We start from the raw sequence: 22,092 nt of genomic DNA, 5'->3' as shown, positions 1-22,092 counted from the left end.
CCACCCCATCAGCCAAAATATGGTGGGTGTAAGGAGTGCCTGGGTGGCTCAGTCGGTATAGCATCTGACTCTTTGTTTCAGCTCAGGTCATAATCTCACAGTTTGTGGGATCAAGCCCCACATTAGGCTCTGTGCTGATGGTGCAGTCTTTTTGGGATTCTTCTTCCTTCTCTCTTTGTCCCTCTGCCTCTCACACTGGCTCTCTCCCAAAATAAACATTTAAAAAGATATATACGGTGGGTGTGAGAAATAGGTGTTGTGCCTCCCTTATAGGTGTATCATCAAAATGCTATATAAGTCTGAAAGTTAATTGGGGATAGGAAGCTGGAGAGATGAAAGAAAAGTGTAGCATATATAATAGGTGATGTTAACATTCCTTATAGGAAAGGAATAAAGAAAAATAACACTCAGTTCCATCATGGCACCACCTTGGCTGTCCGTATAATGTCTTTAGGGAAAAGGGACAATGCAAAGATTTTTACCATTTGTCATTTTTTAAATATTTATTTATTTTTGAGAGGGGGAGGGAGAGAGAGAGAGAGAGCCCGTGTGCGAGCAGAGAAGGGGCAGAGAGAGGGAGGGAGACAGAGAATCCCAAGTAGGCTTGGCACTGTCAGTGCAAAGCCCAACATAGGGCTCGAACTCGTGAACCGTGGGATCGTCAGATGCTCAACCAACTGAGCCACACAGGTGCCCCACCATTTGTCATTTTACAGCCATGGAGCTTTATTTATAGTGGATGGGCTATAGGCACCTGAAATATATAAGGTATATATATAAAACAATGCTGTTCCAATGATAACTCAAGAGCTCACAGTTGATCAGCAAGGTAGGCAATGACCTTCCTGGTTGAATGTTCCATATAGATAGTTATTTATATATTCCAATTTCTCCCAGAAATTCTCAGCCAGAGTGAGGGAGTTTGAAGCAGGATGGAGTCATTGTTTGAAAAGTACTACCAAGGAGACAAAAAGGATGAGTTTTTGACATAAGTTTAAAAGAAATGCAGCGAACAAGAATGAAGTCACAACTCCTGAAATACTGGCCAAAGAAAGGGGAGTAAAAATGTGAGTATCAAGCTATGCACAGTGATGACCTTGCCCACAAGAGCACACAGGTCAATATGGCGGAGCAACCACCACGCAGGTGCACATCCTGAACTGAGCTGCTGTCCTTCGAGTTACCAGTGTGGTCCTAGGTGTTCTTCATTCTGTTTGCTATCCTGATGAAATACCTGTGGCTAATTACACTTTTGAAAATAAAGACGTTCATGTTTTATGTTTCATCACGTAGGTACCTTCTTTCATGTGGTTTCAACAGCTCTGTTTTTCTCAGGAGAATTATGCGTTCACAGGTGCTTTTAATTTTCACATTTTATTCTGCATTTCACTGTAAATGTATATGCAGAGCCAGATCTTTTTGTAAAACCTGGTTTGTTTAAGGCAGTATTGTAGTAATTAATCAAAAGCTTCCCTGTTAACCCCATTCCTACTTCTTGGTACTGATTTTTCTCATTCACAGCCTGATCTCTCTCTTCCCTGGGTTAATCTGCAGGAGCATGTCACTCAAGCTGACCTACCCAGTTGCCACATTGGTGATGTCAGGTTTGGGTTATAGCTTAACATCTTTGGGCTCAGCAAGCTATAATAAAGATTCAGGTTATATGGGGAGAGGCCAGTGGAAATCTACCACAAGAGATCAGAAGTTCAATTCCACAATCTGAGACTTCTGCACTTCCCCTGGCACTCCACACCTGATCCACTGTAAATCTGGAGGGGTCACTTCTCACACGTCTCTAGCATCAGTGGGGCCACTGTTCTCTGTCCCCATGGTAAGGAAACCACTGTCGTCTCACCTCACCAGTCTCTTAACTAGTCTTCCTCAATTCCATTCATCCCCACTCCACCTGCTATAATGCATTCTCCACATGGCACTCAAAGTGAGGTTTTAAAACGCATTACAACGTGTGATTTCCTGCTTCAAATCACATGCCTATTGCACAGAGAATAAAATCTACTTAGATGTCATTCTATGAAGCCCCAGGAGCTCTGCCCTCTGTCCACCTCTCCCACCTCATCTCCACTGCCCCTCCCTTGCCCCTCCATCTAGACACTTTGACCTCCTGCTGTCCCAACACCCACGAATTTCATTTCCAACTATAAAGTCTTTACACTAGCTGTTTCCTTGGCCTGGAACATTCCTTAACTCTGCATGGCTGCTTTCCTTGTGACATTCAGGTCCCGGCTTAACAATGTGACCTCTTCACATTCATACCCAGTCTAAAGTAGCCTCTATCAGATCACCCCATTCAGTTCTGTGCACAGCATTTTCCAAGACAACATGACATTTTCTTCCTTGTGTAGGTTTTTATTTGCTGATTGCCTATCTCCACCCACTTGCAGTAAGCCTCATTCAAGCAGGGACATTGTACATGCAGCCTACTGTTGTGTCCACAGTGCTGAGAACAGTACAGATACCTAGAAAGAACTATGTGTGTGTGTTTGTGTGCGGTGACCAAAAACTGCACCGGGGCAGGAATGGGTGGTCTGCCTCCCCTGGGCAAAGTCTCAGAGCCCCCCAGTCACTCCATTCCTGTCTCTCTTCAGACCACGACTAAAACAAAGACACAACCACAACAAACACAAGCAACAGACCAGTCTTCTCTCAGCTAATAGTCATAAAGGAAGTCTAGTTATGAGATAAACTGATGGATTTCCTGAATGTATTGACAAGACACTGCAGCCTTCCTCCCCTGTGTCCCTGAATTTTATTAAAGGCTTCCTGGCAGCTCTACTGACCACCGTTCTCAACCTTGGCTGCAGACAAGAATCACCTATGTTTAAAAAATACTGATGCCACAAAAAACAGATAAACAGTCTCCAGGATGGGGTAAGGGGAGAGGTTGACTATAAGGGCACAGTGGAGTTTGGGGGGGTGTTACAAATAATCTATGTTTTGATTGTGGTATTGGCTGCATGACTCTGTGTGTGTGTGTGTGTGTGTGTGTGTGTGTGTGTGTGTGTGTGTGTCTCAAAATTCAAAGAACTATACACACAAAAAGGGTAAACTCCACTCTGTATAAACTGTATCTCAATATACCCATTTACAAAAAAACTGCTGAGGTCTGAGTCTACCCCAGATGCTCTAAATTAAACAATCAGAGCCTGAGCCAGAACATGATTTAAAAGCTCCCTAGTTATCCTAACATGCAGCCAGGGGACTGATGTGAGTTCTGTGTGTGTACAGAACTCGTGGCAATAGAACAGTCACACGAAGGAGAGGAAACCAGTGGGGAAGGGGCCAGGCCAAAGGCCAGATGTGCTGCCAGCTCCAGAGAAAGAATTCAGCGTTCTCGTTTTTTTTAATGTTTATTTATTTTTGAGAGAGAGAGAGAGAGAGAGAGTGAGAGAGAGAGACAGAAAGACAGACAGAGACAGAGACAGAGACAGAGTGAGCAGGGGAGGGGCAGAGAGAGAGGGGACACAGAATCAGAAGCAGGCTCTAGGTTCCAGGCTATCAGCACAGAGCCCGAACTCACGAACCGTAAGATCATGACTTAAGCCAAAGTCAGAGGCTTAACCGACTGAGCCACCCTGGCGCCCCAACAGGGTTCTCATTTTTGAGGTTTGTGAGATGTGTTCTTCTGTCACTTTATTTCAGTGATGTTATCCCCACTGCCCAAAAAGGGGCTAGAAATAATGAGTAGTCTTTTTTATACGCATTGGGCATGGGCAGAGGGGAGAAGCATGGGATGTTTGTATACATTTATAAGGGAAAAGTGCTACAACCAACTCATTTATTTTTTAAATAATTACAATAAACAGGCATTTGCTTGTATTTTGTTTTGCTTTTGTTTTGTTTGTGATACAGCAAATAGCTATTTTGGAGCAGATGTGAAAATCCTCAGTGAGGCATGGACAGGAAAGAGCTCTGTCTCAGTGTCCTTACAACTTTTCTCTAACCTGCCTGATGGTGAGTGTGCTTACTAACAAACAAGGACAATGATTGTAATGGCCATTCCTGTCTCTCAGGTCGACTGGGGATGCTTGGAATAACCAGTGGGGTGGGGGTTGGGAGGGGTGGTACTGCCTCTCAGGTGAAATAGTAAGTCTCAATTAGTGAGTTGTTTGATTACTTCTAGCTTTTAAAAGATGATTTATAGTTCATCTGTATACTCCACAGAAAGTTCTAGAAAAGTTCCTGTGAGATAAGCAGAGCCTAGATTTAGACATTGAGTTTCACTATCCACATCCTTGAACACGTATACATTCTTATTATCATGATCATAGGCGCTTTTACTCATCATGATGCTGAATTCAAAAGCTTCTAAAATCGTTAAAAGAGTAACACTTTCATCCGCACTATCTTCTGGGTCTCCTGACTGAGATTTATTCTAGGATTTTAAGTAACCTTCAGCTGTTTATGAGTAGTGGACTCATTTTGAAAGCTTCAAAACATTCTATGGTACAAAAGGTGTTAGAAATGTGTGTAAAAAATAAATAAGTATGAATTAGAGAAGTAATGCGAGAAGTGATGTTCATGAACATGGTTGACACTCTGTAATTTACTGAGGCTGTTCCAGGCTATTTTTAAATGCTCATAATAGGTTTTGCCTATGTTTTGCTTAGATAAAGTGGTTATACAGCTGAGCTCTGGAATGGAGGTAATGTTACTCTCTCATTATGAGGCTCTGAATGCTTTACAAGGATGATCAATAAGAGACCCTTAGAACCTAGGACTACATTCTGGACTTACTAGAGTATAACTCAATGACAGAATAGAAAATGGTGTCTGGGGTAGGTTCGTGAAAGAATATTAAGTCAAAACCAAGGAAATATGAAGAAAGTATGCACTTTAGTTAATAGTACTATTATTCATGGTAACAAATGTATCATACTAAGATAAGAGCAAAATCTGGGAGCAGAGTATATGGAAACTCCTTGTACTATCTTTTCATTTTTCTGTAAATTTAACACTGTACTAAAAGATACAGTTTGTTAAAAAAAAAATAGTGGTACAAGAAGCTAAGATTTTGCATTCTCTACTTATTGCCCCAAACTTCTGACATATCATCATTACAAAAAAACTTCTCTATTTTGATAAGATGGTACATATTTTTTTCAAATCATAATAGTTCAAAAGCTTTTTTTAAATGCTTTTTTCCCTTCACTGACTGCTTTTGCTCTACAGCAATTTCCCTGTCCTTTATTCTCTATTAAATCTTAAAAATACCTCTTATTTGAACTTGGGAGGAGGAAGTTATTTATATATTTATGCATTGCCTCATTCCACAAAGGAATTAAGAGAAACGGAAAATAGTTCAATAAAGTCTTGCTTATCCTAAATTCCCTAAAGATAGTCTAAAATTACAGAATAGTCTATATTTCCATGATAAAGAGTATATTTTATGCAATACTTCAGAGTTAACAAAGGATATCCCCACACATTATCACACATTAGGTAGCTACTGTGAGGTTTAGAATTATCTTTATTTTGAGATGAAGAAAACTGAGGCTTTGAGAGGTGAAATAAAACCTTCCAACCCACGTGAAGCTGCCTGCTCCCTGCAGGCCTCATGACCTCTCCTCCACCCTGCTGGCCCTGGAGCCACATTGTTACACTAGAGGCAGCCTTCTGTGGATAAAGCCTGCAGAAATATCTTGCCAAACTCTAAATCAATCCTCAATTTATACTCATGGTGTCCACCTATGCCTACATACCACTTCCCTGCTTCCTGAACATAAGTAAGCCGAGAGCCAGCTGATCTTTCACTGTCACCTAAAACATATATTTTACCTGTCTCCTTTTTAAATTATAGACTATGTACAACTGCCCAGCAATTATACACAATTTCAACAGACTAACTCAAGGTCAGCCTTTGAAAGGGAGAAAAATGTTTTCTATACATATATAGTAGTATTTGTTAGAAGTCAGAACCATCTCAGATGATTCTACCAGAAACATCAAGCCTTCTTTATATTTTTCACACAAGGAATCCCAAAGTATTAGCACTAACTAATGAGAGAATAAAGGGTCCCAGGCCTCTGACCAGCCACCCTCTTGTTGGAGAATGACAGCACTGTAAGCATCCCACTTGGGGCTGCCCTCCAGGCTTTAGATCAGCCGAGGAAAGAACCCTAGTGTGTCTGCTCTCATTAGAGCAGAAGTTTAGGTTTGATGTTTTGATAGTTTATAATCATTGATGAATCAAATGGGAGAATGAGAATGATGAAAACAAGACAAAACAAAAAATCAAAGCATGAGACAAATCAAAGACCAAGGCACATGTGTGCTAAAGTTAACCCTAACAATCTGAAACTCATGGAGAGATCAAGGTGAAAGCAACAATATGTACCTTGCATGAGATTTTGATAGATCGAGAAGGGAGATCTTTGAGAGATCAAGGGAATTTCTGGAGCAACATAACAGCTGATATAAATTTGTTTTCTGATTTTTTTAAAGGGAACCTGGGAACTCTCTAAACAATTCCAGTACAAGGCACAAAGGGGTTTTCAAGATCCTTTCAGTTTGTGGAAGAGATTGGGAAATGCTGGGGACAGCTCACTGTTTGCTTATAATGAAACAGAAATTATTCTTTTGTGTTTATAAGTCACAGATTCCCATATAAAGAAATTATGGCTTAGGAACAATCAAACATAACTCTTAAAAAAGAGTCTGCACAATTCCTCTTCAGTAGTTGATGTTGGTATTTCTTTAACTTGCAAAGGAGAAAAAAAAAGCTTTGAGTCATATAAGTGAATAAATGTCTAGAAGGGCAGGGCTAGGGCTGGCTCACCCTTCTGTCCCCAGCCTCTAGCAATTTGTCTGCAAAACATGTATGTTGAATACAAATGACCTGGCATTGCATTTTATAGCCTAACTGAACAAAATAGCTTGTTACATACAGAAACAGCTCATTAATCAGGGTACCTGCGTGCTACAGAATTTCTTCTCTATACATATCCGACTTTTGGTAGCTTGTACGAGCTTTAAAACACCACCGAGAGAGCGGGGCTGAGCACGAAAGTGGGTCTAAGCCTCAGTAATGAACAGGAACACCAGCCTGGCCCCAGTTAAGTGGGGCCCATTTTGGCCTGTGGTCCCTTGAGGCATTACAGGGGATAAGGAGGAGAACAAATACCCAATGAGTAGATGCAGCCACCTCAGTGTCACTTGCTCCCTATGGGATCAATGAATGCATCAGCATTCAAGGATCTGTCTCAATAAGAAGATTCTGGCTGCACCACAGCTGCAAACTCTTCCCCCATGACTAGGTCATGGGGTCTATTCTAGTTAAGTGCCATATGCATAACCATACCTGCCACCATAAACATATCCGAATTCTGCTTAACTTGCAAATAAACATACCCTGTGATGAGTTTGAGGAACTTCCCCAAGTTAAAGCATACGAACTTTAATACTTGAATTGGAAGTTATCTGTTTGTCACTGTCTGCATTCGGCTGACACTACTGGGTAAGTGTCCCCAGGAAAGGAATAGTGATTTTTTTAAAAAAGGTATCTTAGGTGCGCCTGGGTGGCTCAGTCAGTTGGGCGTCCAACTTTGGCTCAGGTCATGATCTCGAGGTCTGTGAGTTCAAGCCCCGCATCGGGCTCTGGGCTGACAGCTCAGAGCCTGGAGCCTGTTTCCGATTCTGTGTCTCCCTCTCTCTCTGACCCTCCCCCGTTCATGCTCTGTCTCTCTCTGTCTCAAAAATAAATAAATGTTAAAAAAAAAATTAAAAAAAAAAGGTATCTTAAAATAAGAGAAACTTGTTTTCTTTGATCAAACTAGAACTCACTGTGTTAAATATTTACTATGGCAGTTTATCTGAAAAATCATTATACTTTATCAAAAATTATGGCTTTCACCTTGGAGAACTAAATATTCACATCTTAAAATTTATGATAACAAGTTTTACTGATTAAGGCAAGGGTTTCTCAACCTCAGTACTACTGACTTTTGGGGTTACATAATTTTTTCTTGAGAAGGGGCTGTCCTCTGCATTGAGGGATTTTAGCAGCATCCCTGGCCTCTCTATTCCTATGATGCCAGCAGCACTCCCCACCAGCTGTGACAAACAAAAATGTTTCCTGACATTACCAAATATGCCCTGGGGTGCAAAACCAACTCTACTTGAAGCCACTGATTTAGTCATTAACATCTAGTGGAAAACCTACTTTATTATACATTATACACTCACAAAATACATTTCCTTAAATTATAAAAAATAATCTCTTTCTATTTGTAGAAGCTGATTTTAATTATTTTATAAGACAGCAAACGAAAAACATTTTTTCCTGTGCATTTGCACAATTATTATGACTATTCTGTTATCTGAAATGCTGAAAAAGATTCTTGTCTCTGTTTATTAGAGAGCAGAAGCTGTTGTCTTGGGATCAGCTCCCCATCCAGCTCACAAAACAAAGAAATAAGTAAAAGTACTCACATTTGAAAGTTGTGGTGGAAGGACTTAGCCTGAACACATGTTTAAAAATATTCCATGAGCTAATCATCACAGCGATTCCTATCTAAGTTCTGTAATATATTCAAATTACTTTCAATGAGTTGTCTCTCTTTGGACTCATGTAGCCACTGTCTTCTGTAAGACAGAGCCTAAGCAGTAACGTATCTGGATAATTAAAGATAAATCAAAGACCAATTGACCCAGAATACTGTGCATTCACTGAATGGGCTTGGGTTACATTTCGTGATGTGTGGGCATTTTTTTTTCCCTTTCACAGATGTGGAAATGGATGGAAAGGGCTATTCTATTGATGTGATGTGGCCAGACAGACCCACTGGGAAAGCAAGCACTTGCTTGCTGTTCTCTTTTTTAGCCCTTTGATTTATTCATAACTTGGTACAATTTGTAATTATTTAATTTCTCTTTAACTTGTTTTTTCTTGATCTTCCCACCAGAATGTCCGCTTTTAAGACAGAGAACACCACATTTGCCTTGTTCAGGGATAAACAGTAAGCACTTACTGTTCTACTTTGGACAAAGCTGGCACTTATTACGTGTATATTGAGTGAACTGGAGAAATAAATACAGGATCTAAGTTGGGGGGATAGGGAGATTTCCTGCAGCCTGAGAACTGCCAGCGTTGCTCTGGGACTCTCAGGGCCATCTCCCCACAAAGTCCCTGGTTCAGCTTTCCAGCAAGGATTCTCTTTTGCCTGCATCACCCTCCCATGAAAAATGACCAGTCTGCTGCAGAAGGATTCAGTTGGTGGCCCTTTAATACTAACTAAGATACAGGACCTGTTCAATGCCTTTTCCTTTGTGCAACTCAGCTTTCTCATTGTAAAGGAAATCAGGTTGGGGGGTTCGGGGGGGATGTTAAAGGTCCTGCTTTCCTTGAAGAGCTTACAGATTTTGTCTGATTTCTAATCACATACTTGTATAAGTGAATTAGCTGATTTTCCAGGTAAGCTCAGAGAAAGGGTGAATGAAGAAGGGCTTATTGAAGGAATAAAATGGACTCAATTTTCCTTAATATAGTTTTGGGGAAAGAAATATATCCTCAAATGGGATGGTTAAATTTTCTCTCATAAAGACTTCTTATAGGCTCTGAACTTTCACACTGAAGACCTACTTCTATTAACACTGTCAGTACCAGCAAATTCCCCCATGCCTGATGACTGGCATTGCTGAGGACTTTCTCTAAGTTAAGCATTCTGGGGGCGCCTGGGTGGCTCAGTCGGTTAAGCGTCTGACTTCAGCTCAGGTCACGATCTCGCGGTCCATGAGTTCGAGCCCTGCATCGGGTTCTGGGCTGATGGCTCAGAGCCTGAAGCCTGCTTCTGATTCTGTGTCTCCCTCTCTCTCTGCCCCTCCCCCGTTCATGCTCTGTCTCTCTCTGTCTCAAAAATAAATAAACGTTAAAAAAAATTAAAAAAAAATAAGTTAAGCATTCTGGAAGACGTTTTACATACATTATCCCAGTTATCCTCACAACAACTCCAGAAGGAGGTCTTCTTATCTCTACTTGAGAGATGAGGAAACTGAGGTGCAGGCTCATTAAATAACTCACCCAGGGCCACCCAACTATTTACCATAAAGTCATAGGGATCTGAACCCAAGCCTTCTTGTCCTCAGTGCCTATGCTGTTGGAGAATATCACTTTTTCACCCCTCAAAAAAAATGAACAGCTTACTGAGATATAGTTTACATTACATAAAACTCACCTATTTAAGTGTGAAATTCAATGTGTTTTTGGCGCATTGAGTTGTGCAACCAACATTATATAATTTTAGAACACTTTCATCACCACCAAATGAAACCTCATACCTATTACAGTTACTTTACATTATCCTCTTATTTTTCCACCTTCTATCATTTTGACCACTGAAAAAGATCTTGTTTTCCTTGTAAATTTTCAATGTAGAATTACATCAGACAGTCAACACTTGCCTCTCCAAGTTGGCTTTCTCCTGGGAGTATGTGTTTTATTCCTCTAGGACAACTGGATAAGCCAAGAGATTTGTCAGCAGCCCTATTTGTCATATTCAATCATGGTATTCAAAGTAAGCCACCCTGTGGAGCCTCCCCTCAGGAGGAGATGGATCCATCATAGACTTTATTTAGTATGAAGATGTAAGACTTTCAGGGACAAGTGATACTTAGGTGTTTGGCAAAAAGAAAAACTTAGTTTGGGGGCACCTGGGTGGTTCACCCAGTTAACCGTCCAACTCTTGATTTCAAATCAGGTCATGATCCCACAGTTCGTGAGATCGAGCCCTTGTCGGGCTCTCCGCTGACAGTGAGGAGCCTGCTTGGGATTCCCTTTCCCTCTCTCCCCATCCCTTCCTGGCTTGCTCTCTTTCTCTCTAAACAAACAAACAAACAAACATTTAAAAAGAACTTACTTTGTTAATTTTCTTTTTTAATACTGCTTAACAGAGCTTTGAGAAAAAGGTGGAAAGAACCCCAATAGTTATTGTGCCCCTACAATGACCCAAATGCCTTAGAGCAACTCTGTGAGGTAGCTGATATGACCTCTGTTTGATAGATGTAGAAGCCACGTTCAGAGGCTAACTTTAAGTGCTTTCATAACAGTCTCATCTGTGGTTCAGTGGAAGAAAGTCCAACATGTGTTGCTGATATTTAACCTGCTCCAACTGAGGTTAACTGCTGCTACGGAGACAATTTAACCACAGGAGACAGCACATGTGGAGGGCCTACTTTACTCTAAGGGTTTCAGGCAGGGTGCCCTGCCATCAACGTGGAATTTCCCATAGGAATTCTTTCTTGGACATATTCAGCTTCCTTCCTCCTCTGGCTATTACATAGCACTGGATCAAATACTGCTTTCTTTCTGAGTGGATATAAGTAGCACCAAAATGTCTGAAACAACTGTGGTGTTGAAAAATAAGGGGTGGAGGAGATGATGAGAAATGGGCCTTTCTATTTGTTTATCACATTGGGTAATATATGAGAATAAGGGCTTTTCAAGTGGACACTGGGACACCTTAGCTCTAGAGAATGTTTTATTCAAGAAAAAAAAAACTTTCAAAGAGAATTATTCAATAAATGGGCTGCCTCTTTAGTGGCTCTTCCCAATTTGTATAATTTTTTCTAAAATTAATAAACTTGCCCTTGAATTTGACCAGCTACTAAAAGATTGGCCTAAATTACGAAAAAGTGTAGATTCTTTCACCCTTAAAGTTCTTTATATGAAATATTATTTAATCACAAAACCTCACTGGATGAATCTTGAGGATTAACTGTTTCATTTGTTGTATTTCCCAAACCATGTTTCTATTTTCCCCCTTAATTTAAAGGGGATCTTCTTCTCTTTCAACCAAAATCACAGGTATCATGGAAAGCATTTACTAACTGCATAACTGGGTACGCAATATTTTATAAATTGTAAATAGTGAACTTTGAATGAATCCTTTCCTCAAGGAATTTTACCATTAAAATCTGGCTATATAATTTATGAACCTTAAGTGGTTTGGCTTCTGTGCAAGTTTTTATACAAGTTAATTATCATTAAATATAAGAGATTTTCGGGCTTTTCCTTCCATTATGCATCATATTCTTCTTTTCCATTAGTGTTTCCTTTTCCTCTTTTAAGTTTCGGTTTCCAAGATTCTCTCATTTGAGCTCAATCTTAGCTCCCTGGGTCTACAGGGAACAATGCTCCCATCAAGTTCTCTATGTCTGGTGAGACCCGACAGAAGGATAGAAGACTTTTCCACGCTATTCCAACAGTGTCCTCTCATCTGCAGAGCATGACTGTTCTGTAAAGCCCAAGTTTATCAGATCTCTGCTTCTATTGTCAAGATGTCCTGTCAGTGTGGTTCTTCTAGTTATCATGTGGTGACCTTTACTAAAAGCTTTTCATTTCCATGCAAAGCCATGGTAGTGTAAAGAACTGATATCTGCAGCTACCAGGAACAGTGCTTTATATGTATGAGAGAAACCAAATTGTAAGTTAAAAATTCCCATTTTTATGTCTAGTTCATCAGTGGCCTCATCATACCCTTAAGACTCTCTTCTTCAACCAGATACCCACCTTGTCTAATATTTGCCTTCATGTCTATGTCTAAGAATTTTATATATATATATATATATATATAAAATGATTATATAATCATTATATATATATATATATATATATATATATATATATATATATATCATGAGTTTTCAAGTGATTGGAAATGTAAATGCTTAATAAGAGAGATATATGAAAGTCATGTTGCACCTACTGCAGCTCTTCCAAACTTCAAATTTCAAATCTCTTCCATAACTCATCTTTCTTGACAGGTCAGTGGATTGGGGTCAAGGCAGGCTGGGTGCCAGATTTAAAAAAGGCAGGCAAAATGATAAAAAATCTTGATGTAAGGATGTAATCCAAATGGTATGGAACCATAATATGAAGGCAAATCAATAGGCAAGAGTTGCGATCTGAGTTGCAGCAGGGTAGAGATAAGTAAAACAAAAACCAAAACAAAAACAAAGCAATACAAAACACCAGCAAATCTTAGTCTGGGAGGAGGCCCAAAAGGCCCAAGCCTACATTTAGCACCAAGGAGAGTGGCAACCACAGGCCCTGAATATCAAGATTCCCTAAGGATGGCAATCTAGTCTCCTCCACAGAGAAAGCCTGGAACCAGTATGTGGTTTAAGGAATGTTCAACAGATGTCTCGGAGTGGGGCGAGTATCAGGTAGAAATAATACATCTCTTTGTTTTTCTATCTTTGGAGGTACATTTGTTAGAATAGTCTAAGAATTTGCATTTCCAGACATGGGGGAAATCCATTCTTAGAAATTTCTTAATTAGTAACATCCATGAAAGATTGGCATGTAACTTTGGTTGGCCAGGAGCAGTGCCTCACAACGTTGTTGCAAAATTTCATGTGTTTAAAACAAACAAAAACCTGTTGTCTAGTTTCCTGAAACTTCCACACATGTTGGTCCTAGTCTACCCTCTAGAGTTGTATGCAGTACATCAAATACCTTTCCACTTGACAATCTTTGAAATACTTGAAGAAAGTTAATGTGTCTCTTCTTAGCTTTCTCGACTTGAGGCTAATCATACCCCATTTCTTCAATTGTTGCTTAAAGACATCATTACTTACTTCTCTATATATGCTCCTGGCTTGCCAAAGACCTCCTTAAAATATGTGTCCTAGAATGATTCCTAGTATTCCAGGCATGTCTGAGGAAAGTATATTTATCATGAGACTTTTAACTCCCTCCTTGGATCTGGAAACTCTATTTCTGTAAGTGTAGTCTGAGACTGCACTGGTTTTACTTAACAACCATTTGCCATGGAATTAGACTGACAGTGTCATCAACTGAAATGCTCAGGCCCTTTGCCCAGAGTTATTGATCAAAGTCACCTCAGTTTTAAACTTGTGCAACTGATTTTTTTAAATACACGTGTAGAATTTTATAAAAGTTCCATTAATTTTGATATTTGTCCCAAGTTTTCAGCCTATTATGACATTTAAAAATCTTTAATTATGAAATGCTTCTCTTAATTTGAGTATTCTAAAAAGTCTGATGAGTATAATTTGCATGCCTTCATTCAGATTATAGATTCAAATCCTTAAAAAGATACAGCCAAGGATAGACTCTGTTTCCTCCAAGAAAATGATTCTAAGAAATTCTTAAAACATGCCCTCATGTTACAAACTAGATACACTATATTTAGGGCACCTCTAATTTATCATGTTAACATTTATGACAGAAAAGAAAGTGGTTTTTGGTGGAAATTAAATCTAGGGAACCCCAAACTTCTCAAAGTATTTATTACTTTATCTTCTAAAACCAAACACACTACTGTTTTGAATAATCCATTTAAAATTTTTTATCAGTGATAATAGTTTTCAGAATCTACTTTTAAAGATTGTGAAAATGATACCATTCACCCTCAGTCCCTCAGCAGATACTGATTACCTGCCTGCCATGCAGATGTACAAGAATTGGCCTCTGTTTTCAAATATCTGTGAAGAATATGGAATTGGTTATAGGCACAAGAACTTCACTGTAATAAAGAAAGTGATTTGTGCTATAATAAAGTAATATATAAAGTTAAAGGGCTACTTTTACCTTGGGGATACTTATAACAGGCAAAATGTACTGATATTTTCTTATATACTTTAAGGAAATCTTAAGAGATACTGTGAAAAGAAATACAATTTTAGCTTCCTATATCATCTTAATTCAAATTAAATTTAAGAATTTCTGTTTACTCAGACTATGCTCGTGTATCTGGGGGATCTGTATAACCTATACCTTATACAATCATAGGATTTCAAGATTCACAATAATTTTATCCAAGCCCTTGCAAATAGTATGCATGCCTATGATAATTCATAGGAACGCACCACTATGTAGCAATCTCCAGTTTCTGGCACCTCTCCCATCTTCATTGAAAACCTGCTAAAAAATTTTCAATTTCCATTGCTTGTAAATGTGAAACAGACCAGCTTCTTGGGTTCAAACATCTTTCCAACCATTCATGCACATATTAGCATATGTATTGCATTTCTTGTCCTAGCAATAATGCTACTGCTTACAAACAATAGAGCTGAGTATATTCCATCACCCAGGAAACAGATTTCTAAGAAGCTTATCATTTAGCTCCCCCATGATACCTGTGTCTCCCTGTCAGCCATGTCAAAAAACAGTTGCAACTCATCCCTCAATGTAAATACTGAACATCAAAATGAATATGAGAAAATGGTTTCTGTGGCCAGTGGACAAATACACAGAGATGATAACAAGAAACAAAGAGCTGAAATGTCTATAGAAAAAAAAAACAAAAAAAAAACAAAAAAAAAACAACTTGTTCAAACTAGAGGCAGCAAAGCATACTACAAAGAAAATGGGCTTTAAAGATTTGGGTGAACTCCATTTCTATAACTTACTAGGTACGGAAATCGGGGCAGAGTTCCCTCTCTGAACCTCAACTTGTTCAAGTTTTGGCGATTGATACTATAGCAGGAGCCAGACAAAGACCCCTAGGCCCATTATTAGATAAATTTAAGAATTTCAGGTTATATGTTTAAGCCTAGAATCAAGTTGTCAAGATACCTACCCTTCCCCTGCAGACTCACTGCCAAGATACTCTCCCAAGAACCAACAAAGCATGGTCACTATCTTCCAGGAACTTCCCCAACCAGCTTAAATATATCAGTGTTCAACCCGGTGTTAGCTCCAGCCCTTCAGTAGATAGAATCTCTCATAGGTTATGGGGCGCCTGGGTGGCGCAGTCGGTTAAGCGTCCGACTTCAGCCAGGTCACAATCTCGCGGTCCGTGAGTTCGAGCCCCGCGTCAGGCTCTGGGTTGATGGCTCAGAGCCTGGAGCCTGTTTCCGATTCTGTGTCTCCCTCTCTCTCTGCCCCTCCCCCGTTCATGCTCTGTCTCTCTCTGTCCCAAAAATAAATAAACGTTGAAAAAAAAATTAAAAAAAAAAAAAAAAGAATCTCTCATAGGTTCTGTCTCCTGAGTGTTTGAGAATTAGAAGCTGTCTGGGGAATGCACCTGCATACCACATCTATGTTAAGTTTTATTAGTCATGGCTCCTTCTGTGCCCACAACTGCACTACTGTATATGGCTGAGTGGTGCCCAATTCTAGGGGGCACCATAATTACTACTGGCCACATGAATGGCACACGTACAGATGGTCAGTACCCAGCAATACACTGTGGCTATCACAGAAGGTGCGCGTTTTCACGTTTCATTTCATGTAATTCATTCATATTCAGCATTGATCTTAGTTAGGAAACAGTCACAAAACATTAACAAACATTGGTGCTTTGAGAAGTACAAGATATATGTAAAGACACAATCCTACCCAAAAAGAACTTATGATTTACAATAGCCTTGCCTCCCTCACTAAAATTTCAGGAAGTATTTTAATTTTAGTAAAATTTATGGAGTAATTCTTTCATTTTAGAGGAAAGATGATTTACAAATACAAGCTATATTTATTGACTATAGATCCCCAGCCAGTTCTTTATGAGGTCAGTGTACCCAAGAGTAAAGATATGCAGAGATTAAAAAGCAACTACAGTTGTGGTTTCTTCTAAGTGACTCTCTTGATAGAAGCAGTAGGTGGGGTCTGCTTTTCATGCATCCATTCATGAGATGACTAATTCTGACAGTGCTACACTTTCAGAATTCCTACTGCAACCACCTTGATCAGACCAAGCACAGTTCCCATGAAAAAGCTTAAGCCCAACCATGGTCCACTGGACGGAATGTCAGTGCCTGTTAGAAAACAAAAAGGATATCCCTATCACAAATTTGGTCTATTTAATCTGGCAAGTTTTTTTTTTTTTTCAACGTTTATTTATTTTTGGGACAGAGAGAGACAGAGCATGAACAGGCGAGGGGCAGAGAGAGAGGGAGACACAGAATCGGAAACAGGCTCCAGGCTCTGAGCCATCAGCCCAGAGCCCGACGCGGGGCTCAAACTCACAGACCATGAGATCGTGACCTGGTTGAAGTCGGACGCTTAACCGACTGCGCCACCCAGGCGCCCCTAATCTGGCAAGTTTTAAATATGAGAGGGATGACATGGAAAATGAAAGAAATATCCATTTGCCTCTGTTTCTTTCTAAGCAAGCAGATTTGATTACCCACCCTACTTGGGTTATAAGGCACCAAAGGTGGGACCCCACTAGACACTAAGAGGAAAGGTATTCTAGGACTAACAGATGGAATTGCCCACCATCAAAGTAGCTTCTTTTGACTCTGTGTGGGTGTGTCTGTGGTGGTGGGGAAGGTAGGAGGGGAAATGAAATGATACACTCAGGGCCAAGATGATGGGATCCAGTATGAAGGGCAAGAGCTTAGAGCCAGAGTCCTGAGTTTCATTTATTACCTGGACCCTTTTAGCTGTGCAATCTTGTGCTGGTCACTGGACTTGTGAATAAATTCTCTCATCTCTAAAATGAGATTAAGATAGTCATGGGATGACTAAGTATTAAATAAGGTAATAGGCTTAAAAATTCTTAGAAAATATCTAACACATGGTAAGTACTCAAAAATATTAGTACATTTTCAGTTTATTAGATAAAATACAGCGAGAAGAATAAGTAGGCTGATTAATAAATGATTGCTATATGGATTGAGGCAAATATGTAACAAGACAGACATGAATTATGGTAGTTTTGAGGGAAATTTTATTATTAATGGCAGGCTTTTAAATTTTTATTTATTTATTTTGAGAGAGAGGGAGGGGTAGAGAGAGGGAGAGAGAGAGAGGGGAAGGGGGTAAGAGGGGAGAGGAGGAGGAAGAAGAGGAGGAGGAGGAGGAGGAGGAGGAGGAGGAGGAGGAGGAAGAGGAGAGAGAGAATCCTAAGCAGCACAGAGCCAAATGTGGGGCTCAATCTCATGAACTGTGAGACTGTGACCTGAGCTGAAATCAAGAGTCCGATGCTTAACTGACTGAACCACCCAGGTGCCCACCAATGGCAGTTTTTACATTACTTTATTCCTTTTATACATTCTTCAGTGGGTTTTGCATCCTGGCTCTGATTTAAGGTTAAAATCAATGATATCATGGGGCAAATCTGTCATGCTTTTGAAAAAAAATTTTAACAACTATTTGTGCAAATGTCTACATTTTTAGGATTAAAGAAAATAAAGGGTTAGAAAGAGACTGACTCTTTTAGTGACTTTCACCTGGATTGCTCTTCATACAGTAGATGTCCTGCCATCTGTTATTCTAGACAGAAAATGGTAAAACCATTTGGACACAGAAGTCAAGCTCTCCCAAAGTGATGAGGCGCTCATGAAATTGTCTACAGAAGAGATTCTTTCATGACTTTTATTTCTTACAAGGGCTTCATCATTCCTCCTTTACAATGTCTCCAAAATATAGAAGCTCTAGCCAGCTCAGTAATACCCCCTCAGCCAGGAATATTTAGAGCATTATCAGAAGAGGAGAGGTTAGTTTAAGCTTTTGATGTACATGAGTGTATATGTGCGCGCGTGCACACACACACACACACACACACGCACACACATACACACACACGCTCTCTCAAAGAGCTGAACATGTATCTGTAAGGAAGGGCACATGTCTTCACATTTCTGAGCTTCATCTAAAGAGCTGAGTTTGGTGGGAAGTGGTTGCTGGCAGTTCTGCTAATTAATGTTCTCTATTTCGGGCCTTTACAGAATAGCAAACATTTTCTTTTAAATTTGGGAACTGGCATAATGTTATAAACTTCCCATTGTGTCAAGTAAAACCATTGAAAAAGTCCTCTACTGTTATCACCAACATTTAATAAAGATCAAGACATTTTAAACCCTAAAGAAGTTGTCAGGGCACAAATACAGAAAAAAGATTAGTCCTTCTGTGCTATAAGACAGAGGGCAACTTTATACTAACATGCACAAACATACATTATAGCATATATGACTGGCTGCTGAACAGTGAAAAATCTGTTCAGAGTCCTTAGTCCAGAGTTCTTTGTACTCCTTTATGCTAAGATCAGATCCCTACTTGCTCTCACTTTCTTTGATTCTGTGGGGCTAGTTTCATGCAAACGTTAAATTCTTCAGGATATACCACTCAAATCAAAGCAACAGAGTTATAAAAAAAATAATTTTTTTTAAATCTTCCATTCTTGTGGGAAAGATTTACCTCATTCATCACAGTTGCATTGTACATTTTAAAATTCACTTTAAAAACCTGAAAGGTGAGGAGCCATGTAGCAACTGTTCTCTCTCTTGCCCTTAAGGGCACTCCTACACTGCACCCCGCACTTTGCTGCCATATTGGCGAGGGTGGCCAGGCATCCATACTGCATCAGGGAAGAAAGCGAGGAAAAGGAATCTTACCAAGCTTTCATCAGACTAACCAGAGGAGGTGATGGGAAGTGATTCTGTGTTGCACACGGGTCAATAGACAACTCCAACTCCCACAGGTTCAACGAGGACTAAACACCTTTCACTGGAGAATCTTTCAGAGAATCTCAGTACAGGGACCTCTAGAGTGGCTTCCCAAGACCAGGACAGCCTCTAGGTATTGAGTACGGTATGAAGATACTTCTAGAAAACCAAGAGGCCCTAGATTCCACATGGATAATATCCACATCCAAAAATACTTGCTTGAAGGATTCCTCAAAGATTGCAAACTATTTGGAAAGTCTAGAGTTGGTGGTCTGAGTTCACCCATACTGAAAAAGGATTTCTGAAATCCATGGTAGGATCCTTCTTTCTGGGGGTCATGGGAGGGGCCAAAGCCCTTCAGGCATAGTACCGCTATCCATGAGGTATCCTGTTGGCTTGAGATTTCCCACCAGGGCCACCTGAGGCTCCCGAGGTTTCCTGTAGTTATAGTCTCAGATGAGAGCTGGATGCTAGACTCTTTTCCAGTGTCCAGCAAACCACCCTGAGACAGCTCCCTTACCTTATTAACACCCCTCTGTGCTCACATTTATGACTTTTCTTAATGAACTGAAGGGGGCTAATTCTGATTTGCCCAGAACAATTACCACATCAGTTAGGGGACTTTTACATACAGATGTTCTGTAAATCAGGGAGCCTGGCATGCCTCCATTCTTTACAGCATCTGTCATGAGTGTCAGGTTAAAATGATTTCAAAGCAGAAAAGTGAGCTTAGGGCCAGTGTATCAGCTCTCTGCATATGGAATGCCATAAAAATTGGATAACTTAGCCTTGTTGAAAACCAATAGCATGTGTGTCAAACTTTTAGTATACAGTAGTAGAAAATGTTCTATAGCCTGTTAATTAGCTGTTATATTTTCCTCTTTCATTGTAAGGCAGAGGCCATTTCTGTGTTTCACTGCTTTCCAGTGTTGCCATCAATGGTATCTCACAGAGCCAAAAAATGATTCACTATTATGTTAATCATTAGGAATTATTTCTAACTGGCAAGGAGATTAAACCTTTAACACCCACTTAAGAAAATGTGGCTTTGAAGTCATATGAAGGAAGCCCTAGATAGCACAGCTTAATACTGAGCAGGATTCTTTTTTCTTTCTTTCTTTCTTTCTTTCTTTCTTTCTTTCTTTCTTTCTTTCTTTCTTTCTTTTCTTTCTTTCTTTCTTTCTTTCTTTCTTTCTTTCTTTCTTTCTTTTTTTATCCTTTTCCTCTCTCAAATTTTCCCACATGAGACCTCACAGCACCAGAGCAATAATGATAACAATGCCTTTCATTTTCTCATTAGTTCCCAATGGCTCCAAATTACCAATCTGAGATGGAAATGGAGAAAAGGCAAATAGATGATGAATACATGACTTACCCAAGGGCAGGTACAGACTTAGACCTCACTGCCTGTTGGCATTTTAGTTTTGGCAATTATTACTTCTGGAAGTTTCTGTGATATCACAAGAAGAGGAAGGAAACAAGGACAACATGAACAAGAGAAAACATGTATTGAACACCTACTATGGATTAGGCCCTCTGTTAGGGGCTCTTATCTTTGATCTCCTTTGACCTTTACATCAGTCCTATGAGTGGGAATCATGTCCCATGCTTCTAAAGGCCAGGATGGAAGGGTTAGTGTAGATATTTGTCCAAGGTTACAGATTCAGCAAGAAGCCAAGGGGGGGCATTTAACCATCTAACTCAAATTCTGCTGCTAAAAAAGCAACAGAAGTATCTCTTAATGGGGCAAAGCTCCTTTCTCTGTGTCTAGTTAGAAATGGGCCTACAAAATTTTAGGACAATTGACCAAAATATAAAAACTTCAGTCAACAATTCTTTTGAGTTTTACTATCATGTAATATTAGATCACTGGCTTTACTTATAAAGTAAAAGTAAACTGAGTAAATCAATTAATGTGTCAAAATTTTGGATTAAAGCCCCAAGTCACCTGATTCCAGTCCAATGTGGTGATGGTCTGGGGCCTAAGGAAGCACAGAAAAGGAGAGGAGCACTCACACACAGAAGGTTTGTGATCTCAGAGGCTCCTCCAACAAAAACACAGATTTGCAAGTATACATCCGAATGACTATTTTGGTCATCAATAGGTTTTGATCTTCTAAATTTGTTTATTGTTTGTATTTTGGTTTGGGAAGGTAGATACCTGCCATAATATCAGGCTTCTTTTAGGATAAAAATGTTTTACCTTCAGTTGTCACTGATTAACAGAACAGAAAACTGTGAAATATGTAGAATAATGGGGGTAGAAGGTCATTTTGCATGGAGATCAAGTAGGATAGGGTCTTAGGGATTAGAAAGAAAGAGAACTTAAATGGTGATAAAGGACAGTTGGTCTGCTACCTACAGTTTACTACGGGAGAGATTTATAGACAGGTAGCCTCCCTTCAAAGCACTAGATACAGCCAGAATTCATTGATCTCCTTTATGGAAAGGCATGTTCTAGAGAGAAACCTTGTTTCATTCTTCCTATGAAATGGTGGAAGAAATGACTAGGGCTGCCCAGAATTCAGTACCACGGTGGTAGCACTTATTAGCCCAAATTTCTTCCTCCCCCCAGCCCCCATTCCTCCATCTCTCCTTTCCTCTTTGTGTCCCTCCCTGCCTCCTTCCTTCCTTCCATCCTTCCTCCCTCCCTCCTTCCCTTCCCTTCCCTTCCCTTCCCTTCCCTTCCCTTCCCTTCCCTTCCCTTCCCTTCCCTTCCCT

At 39.9% G+C, this 22,092-nt stretch overlaps 1 protein-coding gene across 7 annotated transcripts in view; it reads right to left on the bottom strand.

Moving 5' to 3' along the window:
• ELMO1 (engulfment and cell motility 1) overlaps positions 1-22,092 on the bottom strand; it is a 641,219-nt gene that overhangs the window by 189,446 nt on the left and 429,681 nt on the right. The window lies entirely within an intron of this gene.

This window comes from Herpailurus yagouaroundi, unplaced genomic scaffold (assembly GCF_014898765.1).
Source record: "Herpailurus yagouaroundi ecotype Mexico unplaced genomic scaffold, PumYag 100, whole genome shotgun sequence".
Classification (NCBI taxonomy): domain Eukaryota; kingdom Metazoa; phylum Chordata; class Mammalia; order Carnivora; family Felidae; genus Herpailurus; species Herpailurus yagouaroundi.
Note: the sequence above shows the minus strand (reverse complement) of the source record. Positions and strands in the feature narration are given on the sequence as shown.